The sequence below is a fragment of the Macrotis lagotis genome, chromosome 2 (assembly GCF_037893015.1).
Source record: "Macrotis lagotis isolate mMagLag1 chromosome 2, bilby.v1.9.chrom.fasta, whole genome shotgun sequence".
Classification (NCBI taxonomy): domain Eukaryota; kingdom Metazoa; phylum Chordata; class Mammalia; order Peramelemorphia; family Peramelidae; genus Macrotis; species Macrotis lagotis.
This window is the reverse complement of record NC_133659.1, coordinates 220045002-220068318: the sequence shown is the minus strand read 5'-3', so window position 1 is coordinate 220068318 and position 23317 is coordinate 220045002. Positions and strand designations below refer to the sequence as shown.

The 23317-nt window shown below is 41.6% G+C and overlaps 1 protein-coding gene across 13 annotated transcripts in view; it reads right to left on the bottom strand.

Annotated features, from left to right (window-relative positions):
* CCDC57 (coiled-coil domain containing 57) overlaps positions 1-23317 on the bottom strand; it is a 290352-nt gene that overhangs the window by 108795 nt on the left and 158240 nt on the right. The gene's annotated exons all lie outside the window — the stretch shown is intronic.

Below are 23317 nucleotides of genomic sequence, written 5' to 3'. Positions count from 1 at the left end.
CCACAGGGCTGGGTGGATGCTGGGCTTTAGGAGTGGTATGTGGGCTCTGCTGTGCCACTCAGCTACCCTGCAGCACATTTAAGAAGAGGGACAGAGTGGAATGAGGGAGAAAATATAGTATATAGTAGTGGGGAGGTATGAATGGAGGGAAATGCAATCAGCAATGGCAATGATGAAAAATATAGAAGTAGCTTTTGTGATGAACTTATCATAAAGAATGTGATCCACACACAACAGACCTAGTGGTGTTGGAACATAGACTGAAGCACATTTTAAAAATTTTTTTATTTTTATTTTTTTCTCTTTATTGCTCATGAGAGTCTATATTTTTTGGGAGAAGGGATATTATGTTTACTGATATTATGTTTACTCTTAAACAAGAATATTTTAGTAATGTATAAAAACATTTGTAATATATATATATATATATATATATTAAAAAAATGAATGAAAATCCAAAAAAAAAAGAAAAAGTAAGTTAATCAGAAGACTCATTAGAACATAATGAGAATCAGCAAAGACACAATGCCCCCTAGTGAAAAGCAAAGAGAAATTAAAAGCATCAATTGAACTTTCAGTAATTATATAAACAGAGTACAAGGGAAAAATTAGTTGTTAAAAATTGGAATTGAGGGGCAGCTAGGTGGTGCAATGGATAGAGCACTAGCCCTGGAGTCACTTGTACTTGAGTTCAAATTTGGTCACAGACACTTAATAATAATTACCTAGCTGTGTGGCCTTGGGCAAGTCACTTTGCCTTGCAAAAAACCCCCTAAAATAAATAATTAATTAAATGAATGAATGAATGAATAAATGAATAAATAAAAGTAAAAAAAAATTGGAATTGAGTTTAGAATTGGAAAGCACTGACAATGTTGCTCAAGAGTCTATATTCTTATCCGAGATAGTGGTCTAGTACTGCTACTCAGTTACATGATGTGATTGGAGAACTGGTTCCTAAGTTCCTTAGTTGCAGATTCTTTTAGAAGATAGCAAGATCTTCTTTATTTCACTTCTATATTGCTAAAATACCCTCTATGGTATATAAAAACTGAATCAAACTGGTAAGGAAGCAGGTATGCTATAGGTTCATCAAAGCCTTTTTATCCTCTCTTTTCCAGAAGAAAGGGTCTATGGCTTTCCAAGAAGTCTGTAAATGAATTTTTTAGGTTTTTACAAGGCAAATGGGGTTAAGTGGCTTGCCCAAGGCCACACAGCTAGGTAATTATTAAGTGTCTGAGACTGGATTTGAACCTAGGTACTCCTGACTCCAGGGCCAGTGCTTTATCTACTGTGCCACCTAGCCGACCCTGTAAATGAATTTGGATAGGGTAAGGATTCCAGTTTTTTTTTCACTGTCCTTTCACTGAAATATAGCATCTTCAATTATTTAAAAACATTATTCTAAGAAGGGGATCTACAGGCTTCACCTGACTGACAAAAGGGTCAATGACACAAAAACAGGAATTCCTGCCCTGGAAGTTGTAGAGGCATCTTCTATGAAATACCATATGAATTTTTTGTTTCTGCTTTCAGCAATTACCATTACTAATCTGTCTTAATTTATTGAGGGAGCTTAGATGACAGAATGATAGAAGTATAGTAAGCTCCCCTCCACAAAACTCCTCTTACAAGTCTAGAAAATGCATTAAACTAAATATCCTGATGGGAAAATCAGGAAAAAAGTTACAGCAAAGTCATGCTTGAAAGAGGGAGACAAAAGAGGGAGTATGAAGATAGAGCAGGATTATATCAAGGACACTGTGCAATCACTCCAGGCTGTACACAAAGACAAAAGGAGGTCCTAGACCCATGACTGGGTACCACCCCATACATGTATACTGGGGCACTGGGATGGGGGAAAATTGGTGGCTTTGTCACCCAATACTCAGTTCTAGGACTGAGTATCAATCCAAGTTGGACTAACACAGAACTGTGCACCAATTGGATTTCCCAGGTAGAGAGGCCCTGGCTGGTGCACTGAGGAAGGAAGTTGGGAAACCTGCAACAGAAACAATGTGGCTTAGATTTAAGGGGTAGAGCACAATTTTATTTCAATCAGATAAACCAACCTGCAGAGGATTAGCCAGGACAGGGATCTCAGACTAAAGGGGAGCCTACAATTCTGTCACTGAGTCAAAAGATAATGGTTGAGGGGACAACTAGGTGGTTAAGTGAATAGAGCACCAGCCCTGGAGTCAGGAGTACCTGAGTTCAAATCTGAACTCAGACACTTAATAATTGCCTAGTTGTATGACCTTGGGCAAGTCACTTATCCTCATTGCCTTAAATAAATTTTTTTTTTATAAAGATAATGGTTGAGTCCAGCAGTATTCTACTGTTGCTCAGAAAAAAAAACCCAGATCAAGAATTTACAGAGCTCAGGCTAGTAGGGCAGCAATAAAACTTTGCTCTGAATTGGACAACTCTGGGAGCACTGAAAACTTTCAAGTCCCCAGCCTTAGATTCCCTAAGATCCAACAACAGTTCAAGAGAGTAGCAACAAGACAGCCCAAACCCTACCTCTGGATAAACAGCAGAGAACAGCCCTAAAATCAAGTCTGAAGAAAGGAAGTAGACTGAAAAAATTGGCAATTATAAAACAAACAAACAAATAAAACTATTATGGGGAGGATATTTAACACCAAATCCAGAAGAAAGAATGGCTCAAAAATACTGACAAGTAAAGAAAAACATAGCTGGGAGGAAAAAATTCAACTAGAATTCTTTGACAAGATTTGTACGAGTTTCAAAAAAGTTTAAAATGTTTTTTATAAATGAAGTGAGAATACTAGAGCAAAAAAATCTAAAAGAAAGAAGAGCTATGGAAGAAATAATTGGAAAAGGAAACAATAGATTTGTACAGGAGGTATAAAACAAGCAATAAACTTTCTAAAAGTTAGAATGGAGCAAATAGGATACCAATAATTGCATAAGACATTAAGAGTCATTAAAGAAATTAATTAAGAATTAATTAAGAATTAAAGAAATATTAAGACCAAATCAAAAGACTTAACAAATAAAAGAAAATACATATAATCATAGCAAAAAAACCTTACCTGTAAAACAAAACAAGGAGAAAAAAAAAACATGGGAAATTTAAGAATCATAGAAGCTGTGAAAAAAAAATCATGGAAATTTAAGAATCATAGAAGCTGTGACCCAAAAATAGTTATATTTCAAGAACTCTTAAAACTATCTAAGTTTTTAGAGAAATAAATCCAAGCTCTCAATAGCCATATTGTACCAAATGCTCTGTTTAGCATGCAAAGTCCTTTATAACTTAGCCCCCTTCTACTTTTCCACTTTCCCTGCTAAATAATCTTTAATAAGTGACACTGGCTTCCCAGCCGGTTCAAGATCAAGATTCCTCATTTCTCAGTTCTAGACATTCTCTCTCACTGTCTCCCATGCCTGAAATGCTGTCCATCCTCTGTTGCAGCTACTGACCTATATCTTTAGTTCTATGCATCTCATGCTTCTTTTATGCTATTGTGATTCTGCTTTGCTCACACAGCACTGTATCTTCTTTGAGTTAGGTATGCCAGGTTGGGTCATTCTTTGTTAGTGCCTCATGTCACACAGTCACTACTAAAGTTCCTCAGAGAGAACTTGAGAGTATTCTTATGATGTTTCTTATGAGTTCCATGTGAGTGTTTGTCTTGTGAGAGTTCTCCATAAAATAGCCCTTTAGTTAAACATACATTTAGTATTTAAATTATATGTCCAGTCCATTAGAGTTTTGCTCTCTGCAGTCGAATTTGAATGCTTGATAGTTCAATTTAAGAGAGGACCTTAGTAGCTGGTACCTTATCTTGCCAGGTACAAATGGAAGTAGTTCAGTTTTTTGGCATGGCATTGGTGGATTGTCCAGGTTTTATAGACATATAACAAGTCACCCAATGACTCTGTAGACCATCAGTCTGGAATGCAGTTTAATACCTTTTCTCCCCACACTTTCTTTCAAAATCTCCCAAACCACTAAGCCTGTTTTGCCAATGTACATGCCAACCTCATCATCTATGTGGACATCTCTGGAAGGTATAATGCTAAATGAACTTATCCACAGCATTCATAATTTCTTCATTTGCTATAACCAATGGTTCCACATATGAATTGTGTGGTGCTGGCTGCAGCACAACTTGTTTTCTTGGTATTGATTGTTAGATCAAAATTAGCACAAGTGGCTGAGAACCGATCCAGAAACTGCTGTATCTCAGCCTTATAGGCTGCACAATTGAGTGCACAATTATCTGTAAACAAAAAGTCACACATAGACTCCCACTTGATTTTAATCTTGACTTAACTTTTTCAGGTTTTAACTTACCAACAGTTCAATAGCTGACTGTGATGTTGTTTTCAGCCTTGTTGAAGGCATCTGACCATCATGGAAAATATCATGCATGATTACTCACTCTATTAGTGACTTGGAAAGTGTGAAAAGCATTGCCATTTATCCAGAACCTATGTGAGTATGTCATAATGAAACTGGAATATAATACTTCTCCAGGAAACCAAATTTCTTTGAGATCTTCCACAGCCTTCACAACGAGATTAAGTATCAAGAACCTTGGTTAGGTCAACAAAGATTGCATACATACCTCTGTTCTGCTCCTGGCATTTATGGGGACAGCTTTGATCTAGGGGGGGATACTCTCTTCTTGTCATATAACCCAGAAGATTTCAAGCAGCTTTTATTTCAGAGCAATGGACCCTTGTAGAACTCTGCTGGGATAGAATCAGAGTCAGGTGCTTTGGCACATGAGAGTAGCCTAATGATATTTAATGCTCTTCTTCAGTTGCAAGTTCAACTAGAGAGGGTTTGACTTTAACCTGAGGTATTCAGTCATTGACTTTAGCATTGATTGATTACAGATTTTTGAGAACATTTTGGAAGTGTTCAGTCTATCACTCAGGATCATGTCCTTATCAATGATTAATGTACTCTATCAGTGCTGAGTAGCTGAGATGCACCTGTGGTCTTTGATCCATTAAAAGTCTTCAGGGCATAGATAGTAGGGCCCTAATAAATGATTAGTGAATGATTTAAATACATAAAGCCTTTAACTTTTTCCAAAACCTCTTCTCACCTATTGTCTTCTAGGGAGAAGAAGCATGAAAAAGTTATAGAGGGGGTAAGCTAGGTTGCACAGTGGAAAGAGCTTCAGCCCTGGAGTCAGGAGGACCTGAGTTCAAATCTGGGCCTTTGGATTGTTGCTTTCAGTATAATACTGTCATCAGTTTTTAACTGAGCCAAGAATCCTGAATCTCTCTTAAGTTTTACTTGCACTTTATTTTTGATAGAATCAAACACTAAACCTTAGAGACAGATAAGCTGTTCTACTGGTAAATCCTATGGATTTCTCATTTTTTCATTTATCTATTCATTTAGAATTTCCCCATCATTTTCATCAAAACTATCCAGATGTTTGTGAGTGTTCTGGCCCAGATGAGTAAATGCAGTACTGTATACCAGTTCTCTGAACTGCCCCTTCCTTTTCTGCTCCATTGTTGCTAAATGTGTACTGACTCAACTTTCCCTTCAAGTCAGCAACAATCGGTTCACTCAGAGAAGTCTTCAAATATGTCAAAGCTATCTTCTGATAGTCATCTTGTCTTGAGGTCACCATTTTTTGTTGAATGCAAATGTTTAGTTTGGACAGGATGAGTCTCTGATCAGTCCAGCACTCTGTACCACACATCATCTTTGTTACATCCTGTCTCTTCTTACACAGACAAAATCTTTTAAATGCCAGTGCTTGCTGCAAGGGTGCATCAGCAATGTTTTATTGTTTTCATATAAATGGAAGACAGTGTTGCTGATGAGTAGGTCATGAGATACATAATTCTTTGGTTGTAAATGACCTTTGCTATTGCTGTTTCCAACTTCATTCCTCCCAAGGACTTCCTGAAGTCACTCAGAATAACAAGCTTGTCCTCTTTCAGCACACTGATGAAAAAATTCAAAAAATTTTTCTTGACCTCATCAGGGTTTGTCAGGTTTTCTTTAAGTTTCAACTAAATTATCATGTTTAACAGGAAGTCTTTCTCAACCACTCTTAATTCTTTTTTTTCTTTTCTTTTTATTTTTTATTCTCATTTTGTACAAATGTTTTTCTTTACATTAATAAAATATACTTGTTTACAAGTAAACAAAATACCCCTCCCCCCAAGAATATAGATAGACTTGCTTGGGCAAAAAAGTAAAGGGGGGAGAAAAAAAATTAAAATTAAAAAAATAATAGTAATAATTGTAGCTATGGCTAGGTGGTGCAATGGACGAAGCACCAGTCCTGGAGCCACTAGCACCTGAGTCCATATCCAGCCTCATAAACCCAATAATCACCCAGCCATGTGACATGCAAGCCACCTGATCCCCACTGCCCTGCAAAAACCAAAAAGAAGAAAAAAAAGGACCCCAAATAAAATAAAATAGTAATAATAGTAGGGGTGGCTGGGTGGTAGACAGAGCATTGGCCCTTGAGCCAGGAGCACCTGGGTCCAAATCCGGCCTCAGACACTCAAAGATCACCCTGCTATGTGGCCCCAGGCAGGCCACCCAGCCCCACTTGCCCTGCACCCTCCCCCAAATAATAATAACAAAAAATGTGTTTCAGTCTTTGTTCCAACACCAACAACTCTGTCGTGAGTGGATCACATTCTTTATGATAAGTCCATCACAAAAGTTACTTCCATATTTTTCCAACGTTGCCATTGCTGATTGCAACTCCCTCCTTTCTTATTTCTCCACTACCATGTACTGTATTTTCTCTCTCCTTTCACTCTGACTCTGCTGTAGGGTTGCTGAGTGGCGTAGCAGACAGATCCCTGGTCCTGGGGCCAAGAAGCCCTGAGCCCCCATACCACCCCTTAGGCCCAGAATCCACCTGGCCCTATGGTCCTGGGCAGGCCATCCAATCCCAGCCCCTTGCAAGAAGTAAAAAAAAGGAAAATGTGTTATATCTGACCACTGTCCCCCCATGGTCCATCCTCTCCTCCTTTATTTACATCCCCACCCCTTCCCCCTGCTCCCCCCTCCTTCTTACTCCAGTTGTCTATACCCCATTGAGTATATTTGCTGTTTCCTCTCCTAGCCATCTCTGATGAGAGCAAAGGTTCCCTCATTTCCCCTTGCCTCCCCCCTTCCATATCATTGCAATAGCTCATTGTAATAAAAAAAATCTTATTATGTGAAATAGCTTGGACTATTCCCCCTCTCCTTTTTCTTTCTCCCATTCCATTTCCCTTTTTTTCTTATTGACTCCATTTTTACACCATATTTTATCTTCGAATTCAGCTTTCTCCTGTGCTTCAACTATAAAAGCTCCCTCTACCTGCTCTATTAACTGAGATGGTTCATATGAATATTATCAGTATCATTTTTCTATACATGCAGTTCATCCTCATTAAGTCCCTCATATTTCCCCCCCCTCTCCTCCAATCTCCATGCTTCACCTGAGTCCTGTATCTGAAGATCAAACCTTCTGTTCAGCTCTGGCCATTCCAAAAGGAACCTTTGAAATTCCCCTGGTTCATTGAAAGCCCATCTTTTTCCCTGGAAGAGGACATTCAGCCTTGCTGGGTAGTTCATTCTCGGCTGCATTCTAAGCTCTTTTGCCTTCCGGTATATTGTATTCCAAGCCCTACGAGCTTCCAATGTAGCTGCTGCTAAGTCCTGTGTGATCTTGACTGCAGCTCCATGATATGTGAACTGTGTCCTTCTGGCTGCTTGTAATATTTTCTCTTTGACTTGGGAGTTCTGGAACTTGGCTATAATATTCCTGGGGGTTGGTTTTTTGGGATCTCTTTCTCTGGGGGATCGGTGGATTCTCTCCATTTCTATTTTGCCCTCTGCTTCTAGAATATCAGGGCAATTTTCCTGTAGTAATTCTTTGAAAATGATGTCAAGTCTCTTTTCCTGATCATGACTTTCAGGTATTCCAATAATTTTCAAATTATCTTTCCTAAGTCTGTTTTTCATATCAGTTGTTTTTTCAATGAGATATTTCACATTTTCTTCTAATTTTTCATTTTTTTGGTTTTGAAGTATTGATTCCTGATTTCTGGTAAATTCATCAATTTCCCTAAATTCTTTTCTTTGTCTGAAGGATTTATTCTCCTCAGAGAGTTTTCTTATCTCTTTTTCCATCTGGCCAATTTTGCTTTTTAAAGCATTCTTCTCCTCAATAACTTTTTGAACTGTTTTATCCATTTGACCTAAGCTGTTTTTTAGCATGCTATTTTTCTTCAGCATTTTTTTGGATTTCCTTGACTAAGCTGCTGACTTCATTTTCATGTTTTTCCTGCATCTCTCTCCTTTCTTTTCCCAGTTTTTCTTCTAACTCCCTCATTTGATTTTCAAAGTCTTTTTTGAGCTCTGTCATAGCCTGAGCCCAATTTCTGTTTTTCTTGGAGCCTTTAGATGCAGGAGCTTGTGCTTCCTCATCTTCAGACTGAGTATTTTGATCCTTCTTGGGCTCATTCGCAAAATATTTCCCAATGTTCTTCCTCTTGTTTCTTTGTTCATTTTCCCAGCCTAAGCCTGTTTTTTTGGGGGGGTGCTTCCTGAGCTTTTGGGACACTCCCACAAGGGTCTCAGTGTGTGAAGTTCTGTCCTCCCTCCTGGTCTGTGAATGACCATATGCTCCCCCCTCTGCCACAGGGCCGAGGTGGGGGGGGGCCCTGTTGTTCTATGGGGGGGCCTAGACTGTGATCAGGATCTGAATGTGGTCAGAGCTCCAGAGCCCTGTTCCAGAGGCAGAGAACAGAGCTCAGCAGTCTCTCTCTTCACTCCCCTCCCTCAGCTCAATGGGTCATGTCCTGGGGGCTCCTGCTTACTGGCTCCGCCTGCTTCTGTTTCCTGGATCTGGGCTGCCAAAAGACCAGGCTGCTGGCTGTGTGCCCTGAGGGCTGGGCTCCATGTGCTCACCCGGCAGAGGTCCCCCGCTGCTCCCCCAGTCAGTGCTGGTGCTCCCCGGGGTGCAGCCCAGGAGACTCCCCCGTGGCTGTGAGCTATGGCCCCCAGTGCCCTGGGGCTGCCTCCAGGAGGCTGAAGTTCCTTGGCTCTGGCGGGCCACCCCTCCGGCAGGCCACCCCTCTGGCCCCAGGGAGCAGAGCCTTTCTGCTCTTTTCCAGGTTACCTTGGGTAGGAGAACTGCCTCACTGGGTCCCTTTGTGGGTTCTGTCTCTCAAAAGTTTAGCTAAGAGTCCTTAGTTTATGAGTTTTTATCAGAGAGCTCCTAAGACTGGATCCCTTCATGTCGCCATCTTGGCTCCGCCCCCCTGCTTTCCACTCTTAATTCTAATGCCTTCTTTCTGTTAATTATTTCCTATTATTTTTGCTTTGTTTGTATTTGTTTCCATGTTTTATCTTACCATTAGACATAAGCTCCTTGAGGGCAGACTCTCTTTTGTCTCTTTTTCATATCCCCAGCACATAGTACAGTCCCTGAGAGATAGTAGGCCCCTAATAAATGATTTGTGAATGATTGAAATACATAAATCCTACAATATTTTTTCAACAACTCTTCTCACTATATTATTTTATAGGGAGGAGCAGCAAAAAGTTATACAGGGGGCAGCTAGGTTGCACACTTGAAAGCCCTGGAGTCAGGAGGACCTAAGTTCAAATCTAGCCTCAGATATTTAACCCTAGCTGTATGACTCTGGGTTGAGTGTCTCACCAAAATAGAAAACAAGAAAAAGAAAAAGATATAGAGTCAGATATATATGTAATATGTCACTAATATAATTGGAAAAATGCAATTTAAAACAAAAATGATTGTACCATCTCACTCTCTGTAGATTAGCTAAATTGGTTTAAAAGGAAGAAAATGACAAATGCTGGAGTGACTACAGGAAAACATGAACTACAATGCACTGTTAGTAGAGCTATGAACTGGCTTAAGTTCCTTTGGAAAGTAATTTGGAATTAATTGTGTATACCCCTTTAACTCAGTGACATCACTACAGCTCTACACCCCAATGAAATCAAAGAATGAGGAAAAAAGACTCCTATGCATGAAATATGTACAGAAGTTATTTTTGTGATAGCAAAGAATTTAGTCAGGCAGGTGGTTCAATGGCTAGAGTATTGAACTTGGAGTCAAGAAGACTTGGAGTTTAAATGTAGCCACTGACACTTACTAGCTGTATGACCCTGGGTAAGTCACTTAATCTCTGCTGAAAACTCCATGGATGTGATCCATGGGATCACAAAGTGTTGGATATGATTGAATGACTGAACACAACATAAGAACTAGAACCTGAGGGAATACCTGTCATTTGGGTAATGACTGAAAAAGTCATGGTATATGGTACTATTGGACTATAAGAAATGTTGGAGGGAATGGTTTCAGAAAAACCTGGAAAAACTCTTATGAACTAAGGCAAAATCATGTGAGCACAAGCAGTAAACTATCTATACAACAACGACAATATTGTAAAGATAATCAACAATGAAAGATTTAGGAACTCTGATCAATACAATAACCAACCATAATTCCAGAGGACTCATGATAATATATGCTTATCTGCTTTCAGATAGAGAGCTAATTAGATCAGCATACTAATTGGTCATTTCTTTATCTTTTTTTTTGGTTTGTTTTGGAACAGGGCTACCACAGAAATCTTTTTGCATGGCTATACAAATTTGTAATGAGTTTTGTTTTTCTTGTACTCAATGTGTATGCTTGATGAGGAAGAAAAGGGGAAATTTAGAACTAAAAAAAAATAAAAATGAAAACTTTAGATCTGCTAGAACCAGAGGACAAAGTGAAAATAGAAAGAATTCAATAGTCATCTCCTCAAAGAAATCCCAAAGTGAAAACTCTTAGAAACATTTTAGCCAAAATCCAGAGTGCCCAGGATCAATGAAAACTATACTGCAAGAAGCCAGAAAGAAAGAATTCAAGTACCCAGGAGACACAGGATTACACACAATTTAGTACCCACCACCATAAAGGGGCAGGGAGCTCAGAATATAATATTTTACAAGGAAAAAGATTAAAACCAAAGAATTAGTTCTCCAGAAAAAGTGAGTAAAATACAAGATACAAAAAATTGTACCTTTAATTAGAGAATTTCTAAATAATCCAAATAAAAAGACTAGGGATATATATGGAAACTTCAAAGCTCAAACATAAGAGTTAAGAGAAAAATAAAAAGGTAAACATGAATGAACAATGATAATGTACTAAACAAAAATAAACTTACATTTAAATATGCCAATAATACATGTGTTCTCTCCGAAACCTAACATTAAGATGGATCACAGAGGAATCAATTATATAAAGCCTGTAAGTAGCTCTGTTATGTATTAGTGATCTTAAGAAAAGAATGGAAAGAGAGAGGAAGAGAAACACATTGCAGAGGATAGCAGGAAGAAGGAAAAAAAGGTAAGAGAAAATTATCTCAAATTATCAAAGTGTACAAGTAGTCACTTATTCAAAGAAAAAGAATGGAGAGGGGAAACAAGTGACATTTGAATTTTATTTTCATCTGAACTGGTCAAAAGAAGGAAGAATACAGACATACACACAGAGTTGGGGGAGCAAGAAGATAGATATCAACTGATTAAAATAAATAAAATAGGTGCTGTGGGTAGAGCTTTGAACCTGGAGTCTGGAAGACTTGAGTTTATAAAAATCCAGCCTCAGACACTGTCTGTATGACTCTGGACAAGTCACTTAACATCTGTTGACATCAGTTTCTTTAACTCATGGGGATAATATCATCACCTGCTTCTCAGGGCTGTTGGGACAATTAAAGGAGATATTTGTAAAGTGCTCAGCATGGTGACCAGTAGATATTACCTATATAAATGATTATTCCCTTTTCTTTTTCCTCCCCTTTAATGGCATTCATAAAGTGAAAGCCTACAAAATAAAAAATCAGCAGCATTCCTACATAATTAGTAAAAACATCTAAAAAGCAATTATAGATAAGGATATTCCTTTCCAAATAACTTTAAATGCATAGAGTATCTGGGGATAAATATCTCAAAGTTCACAAAAGACTTGTGGAAATCTGAATACAAAGTATTCTTTTTTTTTTTTAGGTTTTTGCAAGGCAAATGGGGTTAAGTGACTTGCCCAAGGCCACACAGCTAGGTAATTATTGAGTGTCTGAGATGGGATTTGAACCCAGGTACTCCTGACTCCAGGGCCGGTGCTTTATCCACTGTGCCACCTAGCCGCCCCTAAAGTATTCTTTTAAGAAATAAAATACAACTTATATAGCAGTAGGAATATCCAGGGCTCATGACTGGGTCATGACAACATAATAAAAAATGAAGATACTAATGAAATTAACACTCTTAAGGCTGTGCCAATCAAATTATCAAAAGGATATTGTATAGAACTTGATAAAATAATAATTCATTTGGGAAACAAAAGATCTAGAAAAGTAAGAGAAATGATGAAAAGTAAAAAAAGAAAAGGAAATAGAATTTCCAAACTTTAAATTATATTATAACACAGGAGTCATCAAAATCATCTGGATTTAGTTAAAAAAAAAAGAGGCATATCAAAGGAATAGACTTAATAAGGGGAAAATCTGAAACAAAGAAATTCAGTAATGGAGTGTTTGATCACTTAAGGAAAAAACTTTCTACTTGATAAAAATTTTGAGGAAAACTAGAAAGTGGTTTGGCAGAAATTAGGTTTAGACTTGTATCGCACTCCACAATACATTCTAAATGAATACACATAAAGATCATACTATAAAAAATTAATCATATGCCTCATAGCTTTATATAGAGATGTATTTTTAACTAAAAATAGGCTAGCAGAAATTCCAAAAAGATGAAATAGATAAGTGATTATATGAAATTGAAAAACTTCTACCCTCCCAAAAAATTAATGAACCTAGCAAGATAAGACAGGGAAATGGCTGAAAGGGAAAAAATTTATTTCAACTTTCTCTAATAAGGATATTCATATATAAAATATAAACAATTTATATATTATATATTAGTTTATACCTCTATCTAGATGTGATCAAAAGCTATATTCCAACATATTAGTGATCAAAGAATATGAACAAACAGTTCTCAAAAAAATTACAAACTTAACAAAAACATTAAAGAATTTTGCACATTACTAATAATATGAGAAATATAAATCAAAACAACCCTGAGACAGGGGCAGCTAGGTGGCAAAGTGGATAGAGCACTGGCCCTGTAGTCAGGAGGACCTGAGTTCAAATCCGGTCTCAGACACTTAATAATTACCTAGCTGTGTAGCCTTGGGCAAGCCACTTAACCCCATTTGCCTTGCAAAAACCTAAAAACAAACAAAAAACAACCCTGAGGCTTTACTTCACACCCTAAAAATTGGCAAAAATGACAAGAGATGGAAATTTTAGGCAATATTAGTGGGGTTATAAAAAAAAGGGATACTGGTATTGGTGGATCTGAGAATCTGTACAACTATTTTACAAAGAAAATTTGAATTATGCAAAAATGACTATCCTTTGACCTAGAAATTTCATACTAGGTTTATGCTCCAAGAAAGTTACTGAAAAGAAGAAAGTTACCATTTGTATGCTCCAAAAAGTTTTTATCGGCACTTTTTTGTGATAGCAAAAAAATTATAGACAAAGCAGATTATCATTGATTGGGAAATGGAGAAACAAACCATGATGCATGAATGTAATGAAATATCACTTGGATATAAGAAATGATGAATGTAATGAATAAAGAGAACCTTGGAAAGATCTATATGAACTGATATAGAGTGAAACAGTCAAAGAAATAATATACACAATAACTTCACAATGGAAGAATGACCACACAGACAAAAAAAATCAAAAAGAAATGTTGCAAAATTATAAAGAACAAGCCTGGCTTAAAAGAGGAAATATGAATAGACACCAGCACCCAGCCCTTTGAGAGGTAGGAGGTCCACAAGCATTATATAGTGCACATATTTCCAGAAATTTTTTGATGATCAATTATGCTGATTTTTCCTGCTTCTCTTTTTGTCTTTTACTGTTATTAGATGGAACACTTCTTGGAGTGGGAAGTGACAGTGGGAAAAATTATGATATAAAAAAATAAAAACTTATTTACAAATAATTAATGTCTTCACTATTCCACTATTCAAGTGGACGGAAGTTTTTTTTTTTCTTTTTCTTTCTTTAAAAAATATTTTATATTTAAGGCAATGGGGTTTAAGTAACTTGCCCAAGATCATGCAGCTAGACAATTAATTATTAAGTGTCTGAGGCTGGTTTTGAAACTCTGGTCCTCCTGATTCCAGGGCCGGTATTCTATCTACTGTACCACCTAGCTACCCCCAAGTGGACAGAACTTTAGTCTTGTGCTTGTACAAGTTCTACACAGAAATCATACTGTCTCTAACTCTAAATATATGCATGTACAAAATACTATTACTGATTTTCATATATATATATATATATATATATGTATATATATATGAGAATCAACTGAAAAACATTCTACATGTTATTGTTAATGTTTATATGCACCTACAAACATAACATGATCCTTTTCCCTGGGACAATGCATATCATAAATATAGTACTTACATTACTAAATTCTTTTGAAAATATTATTACTGGGGGGCAGCTAGGTGGTGTAGTGGATAAAGCACTGGCCCTGGAGTCAGGAGTACCTGGGTTCAAATCCAGTCTCAGACACTTAATAATTACCTAGCTGTGTGGCCTTGGGAAAGCCACTTAACCCCATTTGCCTTGCAAAAACCTAAAAAAAAAGACAAAACAGAAAATATTATTACTACAAAAGTAGTTAAACGTTTTTCTTATAGGCTAAGTTTATCAAACTATCATAGTATCTACTTATTACACATTAGGAAATATGGCCTGGCCTGTAGTATAGTCAAATTAAAGTTTAAAAAGTCATTTTATGATGGAATTCTAGAGATCCAGATAGAGAAACCTGAAAATCTATACTAACAACACAAAGATGGTAGTTCAAGAGGAGCAAAGTTATTATGTCTAGAGCAAGGAAAAAACAATGGTACTGTGTGATCCGTGTTGATTTTTTTGTTTTTGTCTTTTTGTTTTTTTTTTGCAAGGCAGTGGGGTTAAGTGGCTTGTCCAAGGCCATACAGCTAGGTTGTCAGGAACCAGGATTCGGGAGACACACCCCAGGTCACCATGCCCCAGGTGCTGGAACATTGCCTGCGAACAAACAGACTGTACTAGTTCCAGGAAAGTCCCTACCCTACAGAATAACAGGAAACTGCCAATTACAGAATGTTCCTTCTCACAGTCCAAGTTCCTGCGGCACCTCCCCATCCCCAACCGCCAGCTAACTTCCTCATTCCTGCTCTTGGATATAAGCCTGCTCTCAACTCAATAAACTCAGACCTTGCTTGCCACCATCTCGGTCTCACTCTCCTTATTTCATACCCGTTCCTATTCAGGCTGGCTCCTCCTCGACCCCCACTTAATTACTGACCCGCGGGTCGGGTCAAGTGGCGCCCAACGTGGGGCCCGAGGTTAGGACCCCCTCCCGGCAGATTAAAAGTGAGCAGATCGTCCGCACCAGTTATTAATCGCTCCACGGAGAGCCCTTCAGAAATGTGAGTAGCCATCTGCCGCATTTTTCTCATGGGTTCTAAGTTATCTAAAGAACAGGTCTTTATAAAGGACCTTAAAAGCAATCTTAGAGAAAGGGGAGTTAAAGTCAAGAAGAAAGATCTTGTGAAATTTTTTCTCTTTGTTGATGAAGTCTGTCCATGGTTAATGGCCATTGTTAATGGCCCTGACATACACCCGGGCAAATGGCAGAAAGTAGGGAGAGACCTCAATAGAAAGCTACAGACAGAAGGACCTGATGCCTTTCCCCCTACCGCTTTTTCCTATTGGGGGCTCATAAGAGACATAGTAGAAAGTGCTTCTGGAGACCCTGTCAAGCACCAATTACTTTCAGTTGCGGAATCCTGTCTCCGCCCCCTTTCACGAGCAGTTTCCCTGAAATCCCTGGAGGGGAAGGAAAACATACCAGCCCCTACAGATGATAGTTTGATATGCCCGGTCTTCCCAAAGCACACCCTGCTTTCAAAAGCCAAAGCCCAAAGTGAGGGAGGAGATGCCTTAAGCCCAGAGGAAGAAGCTGACCTTGAGGATGAGGCAGCCAGATACAATAACCTTGATTGGCCGCCTTTACTGGCACCTCCCCATACCTTACTGCACCCGCCTTTTTACCCCCAGAACAAGAAACGGCCAGCTTTACTGAGGCAAAGAGACGACTAATGACACAGGTCAAAAACCTACGGGAAGTTTTAGAGCTCCAGACCCAGTACGCCCAACTTTCAGGAGAGATCGCGGCGCTACAAAAAACCTTACAAAAATCCCTCCAAATCACAGCCCCCATCTATGATAGACAGAGAAAAAATGTCAGAAACAAGACCAAGATAAAGACCCGACAAAATATGCAATTTACCTTCCCTATTTTTGCCCCCTCTACTGGAGGACAGGGAGGGGCCCCCGATTCCTCCCAAGCTGAGGGAGGAGATGAAATAGAGGTTGAGCTCAGTGGGGATGAAGAAGGGAGCGGCAGAGAAGAAGAGGAGGAGGTTACAGAAACAGGGAGAGCAGGGCGAAAAGGAGGAAAGGCAGAACAAAGAGGGGAAAACTATAGAAACACTGATTTTAAAACTATTAAAGACCTACATTCAGCTGTCAAGAATTATGGCCCCAATGCCCCCTTTACGCTCTCAGCCCTAGATTCCATTAGCCAAGGAGGCTACCTATTGCCATCAGAGTGGCTTAGAGTCGTCCAGGCGGTCCTTACCAGAGGACAATTTCTGACCTGGAAGGCTGACTTCCTTGATCGCTGCCAGACTCTCGCAACGGCAAATCTTAAGGCTCCATCCACCCACAAATGGTCCTATGAAAAATTGGCAGGACAAGGGGAATTTGCCAATGAGACTAAGCAGCGCTCTCTCCCATTAGGGCTTCTGGCACAGACGGCCAATGCGGCCACTGCCGCATGGAGAGCCTTGCCAGCTTCAGGCTCCCCCCTGGCGCCCCTTAATAAAATTATACAAGGGAACCAGGAGGATTTTTCCGAACATGTTAGTCGCCTTTTAGAGACTACAGAGAGGACCCTTGGTCAAGAGGCCGCTAGTGATCAATTGGTGAGAAGGCTAGCCTACGAAAACGCAAATTCCGCTTGCCGCTCCATTCTTCGCGGCCACTGGAGGGAAAAAACCTTAGATGAGATGATTAAACTCTGTCGGGATGTCGACCCCATTTCCTCAAAAATGTCTCAGGCAGTCCACCTGGCCATTGGGGCCGCTTTTCAGAACTCGGCCCAAGCCAGGACATGTTTTAGGTGCGGCCAGGAAGGACATTTCGCCCGACAATGCCCCAATACAGAGTCCTCCTCTAGGGAATCAGGCCACCGCTCTATCCTGCCCTTAACCCCCTGCCCCAGATGTAAGACAGGTAGACACTGGGCCAATACTTGCAGGTCGGCCACTGACATTAATGGTAAGTCCCTGATTCCGGTTCCGGGAAACAGCCGGCGGGGTCAGCCCCGGACCCCTCTGAACAACACTCAGCAGGCCACGGGGAACAGCCTGCCCAAAAACAGTTATGCAGAGCAACCACAGGGAGCGCAGGGGTGGACCTGTGTTCCGCCACCTCCACAACTTTAACTCCTGAAGAGGGCCCCACACCCATACCCACAGGCGTGTATGCCCCCCCACCCCCACCCCCCGTTTCTTCTTTCTTATCATTGGCCGCACCTCCTCTACTCTCCGGGCTTGGTAATCCACCCCACCCTGGTAGACAATGATGACACGGGGGAAATTAGACTCATTGCCGCTGCCCCCCAACGGTGCGTCCACATACATTCTGGACGTTTGGCTCAGGCCTTACCGCTCCCCCTGCATACATCATATCCCGCTCTTCAGGATAAACGGGGCTCTTCGGCCCCGGGATCCTCTGACATCTATTGGGTTCAGGCCATTTCCCAAGAACGCCCTACGCTTACACTCAAAATCCAAGGGCGCACTTTCACGGGCATTCTAGATTCTGGGGCCGATTCCACTGTCTTGTCAGCAGAACACTGGCCTTCATCCTGGCCCCTCCAACCCACAATCACTCACCTACAGGGGACTGGTCAATCCAAAAACACCATGCAAAGTTCCCAATGGCTTGTTTGGGAGGACATGGAGGGCAATAAAGGAACAACGCGTCCTTTTGTAGTCCCCAACCTGCCTGTTAATTTATGGGGAAGGGATATCCTGGCCCAAATGGGAGTGATTATGTGCAGCCCCAATACCACTGTCACTAAGCAGATGCTTGCTCAAGGATTTCTCCCTAATCAAGGATTAGGAAGAAACAGCCAGGGCAGTCCTCAACCTATCCAGATGCACTCGAAGACTGGGCGCACAGGCCTTGGATTCCCGAGCCATTTTTCTTAAGGGCCGCTGGTCCCCCTGCCCTCCAGGCGGAAAAAATTTCTTGGAAAAATGACCAACCTGTCTGGATCGACCAGTGGCCCCTCCCCAAGGCTAAGTTAGACGCAGCCTTGGAACTGGTGCAGGACCAACTTACAGCTGGGCACATTGAACCCTCCATTTCCCCTTGGAACACCCCAATCTTTGTCATTAAAAAACGATCGGGGAAATGGAGGCTTCTTCACGACCTAAGGGTGGTAAATAAAACCATGATAACTATGGGTGCTCTACAACCAGGGCTCCCCTCCCCTATTGCCATCCCAGCGCACTTTTCTAGAATTGTCATAGATCTTAAAGATTGCTTCTTTTCCATTCCCCTTCATCCTGAAGATTCTAAACGCTTTGCATTTAGTGTCCCTATCACTAATTGTGTAGGTCCCTCTCCCCGATTTCAGTGGAAAGTGCTTCCTCAAGGCATGGCAAATAGCCCTACCCTTTGCCAAAAATATGTTGCTCAGACCATAGACCCCTTTAGATTACAGTATCCCCACCTCTATATCATCCATTACATGGATGACATCCTGCTCGCCGGTCCTCAAGACACAGAACTCGGCAAAATCACAGGTGAAATGGTTGCGGCTTTAGAGCAGAGGTCTCAAAATTTCCCGGGATAAAATTCAGGCAAAGTCACCCCAGCTTTTTTTGGGGTTTGAACTCCTCCCAAACAAGATAGTGACCCAGAAAACTCAAATTCGTTTAGACAACCTGCACACCCTTAATGATTTCCAGAAGCTTTTGGGAGATATTAATTGGCTAAGACCCTATCTCAAACTTACTACTGGGGAATTGAAACCTCTTTTCGATATTTTGAAGGGGGATCCTAACCCGACCTCCCCCAGAACACTGACCCTTGAGGGACGGCAGGCATTAAGCCTAGTTGAAAAAGCCATCAGAAATCAAGAAATAGGATATTACAAACTACAAGAAGAGCTTTGGCTCCTTCTCTTCCCTACAAACCTCTCTCCCACTGGATTACTCTGGCAAAAATATCCCCTTTATTGGATACATAGTCCCACTACGCCCAGTAAAATTCTTCCCATGTACCCTCAATTGACAGCCACCTTACTTAGGGAGGGCAGAACCACAGCAGTCAGACTCCTGGGAAGAGAACCTGACCACATTGTATGCCCATACACTACCTCCCAGGTACAGTGGCTCCTTCAAAATAATGATGATTGGACTATAGCTTGCATCACGTTTACGGGGACAATTGCTAACCACTACCCCCCAGACAAGCTTATTCAGTTTCTCAAACGCACACCTGTGGTCTTTCCACGAGTTACTAGTCAAACCCCGCTCAAAAGAGCCCATTTAATTTTCACGTACGGCTCCTCCTCAGGGAAAGCCGCTGTTAGTATTGATGGGCATGTTACCTCCTTCTTCTTCCCAGGCCTTTCTGCACAACTAGTTGAACTCTCAGCCATTGCTTGGGTCTTTGAGAACGTCTCTAACCCTATGAATATTTATACAGATAGTGCTTATGTAGCTCACTCTATCCCCTTGTTGGAAACTGTCCCTTACATTCGGCCCTCTACAAATGCTTCTCCCCTGTTTGCTAAACTACAAGTGCTCATTCTTGCTAGAGACCACCCCTTTTTTATAGAACACGTTCGGGCTCACTCCGATCTTCCAGGCCCGCTTGCTGAGGGAAATAGTCTAGTAGATCAAGCAACCAGGGAAGCTTTCCTGGCAGCCCCAATCACCCCGGTAGCGGCTGCCACCCAGGCCCATAAGCTACACCACCTTAATGCTCAAACCCTCCGCTTGAAATTCAGGATTACACGGGAACAAGCCAGACAAATAGTTAAGCAATGCCCCGGATGTCTTGTGCTTCTCCCAGAGCCCCATCTGGGGGTCAATCTCCGAGGTCTGATCCCTAGCGAACTTTGGCAGATGGACGTTACTCATGTCTACTCTTTTGGCAATCTCAAATATGTCCACGTTACGGTAGACACATTTAGTGGCTTCATTTTTGCCTCCCCACAACCAGGTGAGGCTACAAGACATGTCATCAACCATGTCTTGGCCGCCCTGGTTACCCTGCCTTTACCGAAAATCATTAAGACGGATAATGGCCCAGGATATTCTAGCTCCACCTTCAAGGATTTTTGCCATAGAATGGGAATAAAGCATATCACCGGAATTCCGTACAATCCCCAAGGACAAGGCATAGTCGAAAGAGCTCACCAAACACTCAAAAATATGTTGGCCAAATTACAAGGAGAAGCGAGCCTGCTTTACCCCAAACGCAACAATGCCCGGACATTGCTTAATCATGCTCTCTTTATTCTCAATTATTTGACCCTTGATAATGATAAACGATCTGTAGCGGATCGCCTCTGGCACTCCACCACCGCTCAGGCGTATGCACGAGCCATGTGGAAAGATCCTTTATTGAACAAATGGGAGGGACCCGACCCAGTCCTTATCTGGGGAAAAGGGCATGCTTGCATCTATGATTCCAAAGCACAGAATGCCAGATGGCTACCTGAACGGTTGGTTAAGATAATAAATCACACCACCGGCAGTGATTAAGTTCAGGGCCTTGACCTATCCTGAAACAGGGTCATCTTTTTCTCTCTTCTTTTCAGAATATGACATCTACCCTGCTGATTCCCCTGCTTCTGTCCACCGGGGTCTGGGCCGGCTTTGACCCCCCACCTGGGAAGGATTTACTGCACACCCTATATGGGAGCCCCTGTGACTGTGGGGGGGGTACTGTTGTCCTACGCACAACAGGTTGATTGCACCGACAAGGTAGCCTACCTCGCATATCGCGTAACCTCCACAGGGGTCTCCAGACAATCATGGAAATGTGTAACAAAACCCCGAATAATCCCTCCAAATGGTGATCACCCCGGCCCCTGTCCCTCTGACTGCATTTATCTCCAGGCCTTACACTCCACGTGCTATTCCTCTACCCAGCAATGTACAGGACTAGAGCAGAAAGTCTATCTCACTACCATACAGGAAAAGGAGTACGCAGGAACCTTTGGAGGGGACGCTGTCCTCATCATTTCAGGTAAAACTAATAAGTATGCTCAGGCCTCCTGCGGCAGAGAGAACATTGGAAAGAAGGTCTGCTGGTCGCCCCATGCGCCCGTCCATGTCTCTGACGGGGGTGGTCCCACTGATCAGGTCCGGGAAGCTGAGGTAAGAGAACGCATAGATGACTTGATCAAATCCCTGTACCCCCCTTTAAAATACCACCCACTAACACTACCTAAAGGACGGGGTGTAGAGCTTGATGTTCAGACCTCGGACATCCTCGAGGCTACCCATAAGGTGCTTAATACTACTGACCCTGATCTCGCTAAGGATTGCTGGTTATGCATGTCCCTGGGCATTTAACCGAATAACTTCTTTCATTAAAACGCTGATAGAGGCTGCCCTCAAGACGCCTGTCGCTATACATTATCACCGCCTCCAGGAGAACCCTGAGGAACCCGAGGAGGGCGTGGTCGAAGGCCTGCAATTCTCCAGACTCAGACAACCAGAATCCTGGTGCCTGAGGCAGTGGAAGCGCCTACGGGCAAAATGTCGACCTAAGCTGTAAGAGAGCCAATGACGGGAATAGTGGGGCCCCCATGTGTCAGAAGTCCGGTGTGGCTGCAGTTGGACCCCATGACGGAAGTAGAGTGGGGCCGTTCTGAAGGAATCGGTTCGGTGTCCCCCCACTTAGCCTAAGACAGGGCCGCTGCCCAAATACACCCTGACCTGGGAAGCCGACCCCATAGCCTAAGACGGGCCTCTTACCAACCCTTTCTTTAAAAAAGAGAAAAGGGGGACATGTCAGGAACCAGGATTCGGGAGACACACCCCAGGTCACCATGCCCCAGGTGCTGGAACATTGCGTGCGAACAAACAGACTGCACTAGTTCCAGGAAAGTCCCTACCCTACAGAATAACAGGAAACTGACACCCACAGAATGTTCCTTCTCACAGTCCAAGTTCCGGCGGCACCTCCCCATCCCCAACCGCCAGCTAACTTCCTCATTCCTGCTCTTGGATATAAGCCTGCACTCAACTCAATAAACTCAGACCTTGCTTGCCACCATCTCGGTCTCACTCTCCTTATTTCATACCCGTTCCTATTCAGGCTGGCTCCTCCTCGACCCCCACTTAATTACTGACCCGCGGGTCGGGTCACTAGGTCATTATTAAGTGTCTGAGGGCACATTTGAACTCAGGTCCTCCTGACTCCAGGGCCAGTGCTCTATACACTGCGCCACCTAGCTGCCCCCGATCCATGTTGATTTGATGCTATTTGGAATTCTGTCCTTGGGTAGCTTAATTGCAGTAGTAATTCAGAATGTAGTGTATCAGAGTTATAAAACAAAGCACTCTGTGAAATACAAAGGAATTTTCAAAATTTTTTTACTGGGAAGGTGGGAAGTTTAGCTCACATTTGATTTAACTATTTGTACAAATTGTTATGAAGAAATTTGTGAATATTCTCATCCTTTTGCCTAATCTAGATTTATGCCATATCAATAATACAGAATTCGAAAGAGGATCCTTGAAGAACTGAAAGGCCAAGAACTATGTGAACACTTGCTTTCTCTGTTTCTGGGAAGTTGAAGCAGGAGGAAAGCTTGGAATCAGAACAATCTGCAGTAAGTACAAAGTTGATTGAGTATATCCTACTAAGTCTGGTATCAAAATGATGAGCTCTGGGGAGCACAGAACCACCAGGCAAAACATCCCAGGTTAGTAACAAAACAGGTAAAAGCCTCTGTGAAGATAAGCATTGGAATAGGACTTGTTAATGGTTGTGGTGATCTGAGCTTTAGTGAGATAGGGAGATGCAAAATGGATGGAGAGATGAAATGCAGGAAAAAGGGAGAAAGGAAGAATGT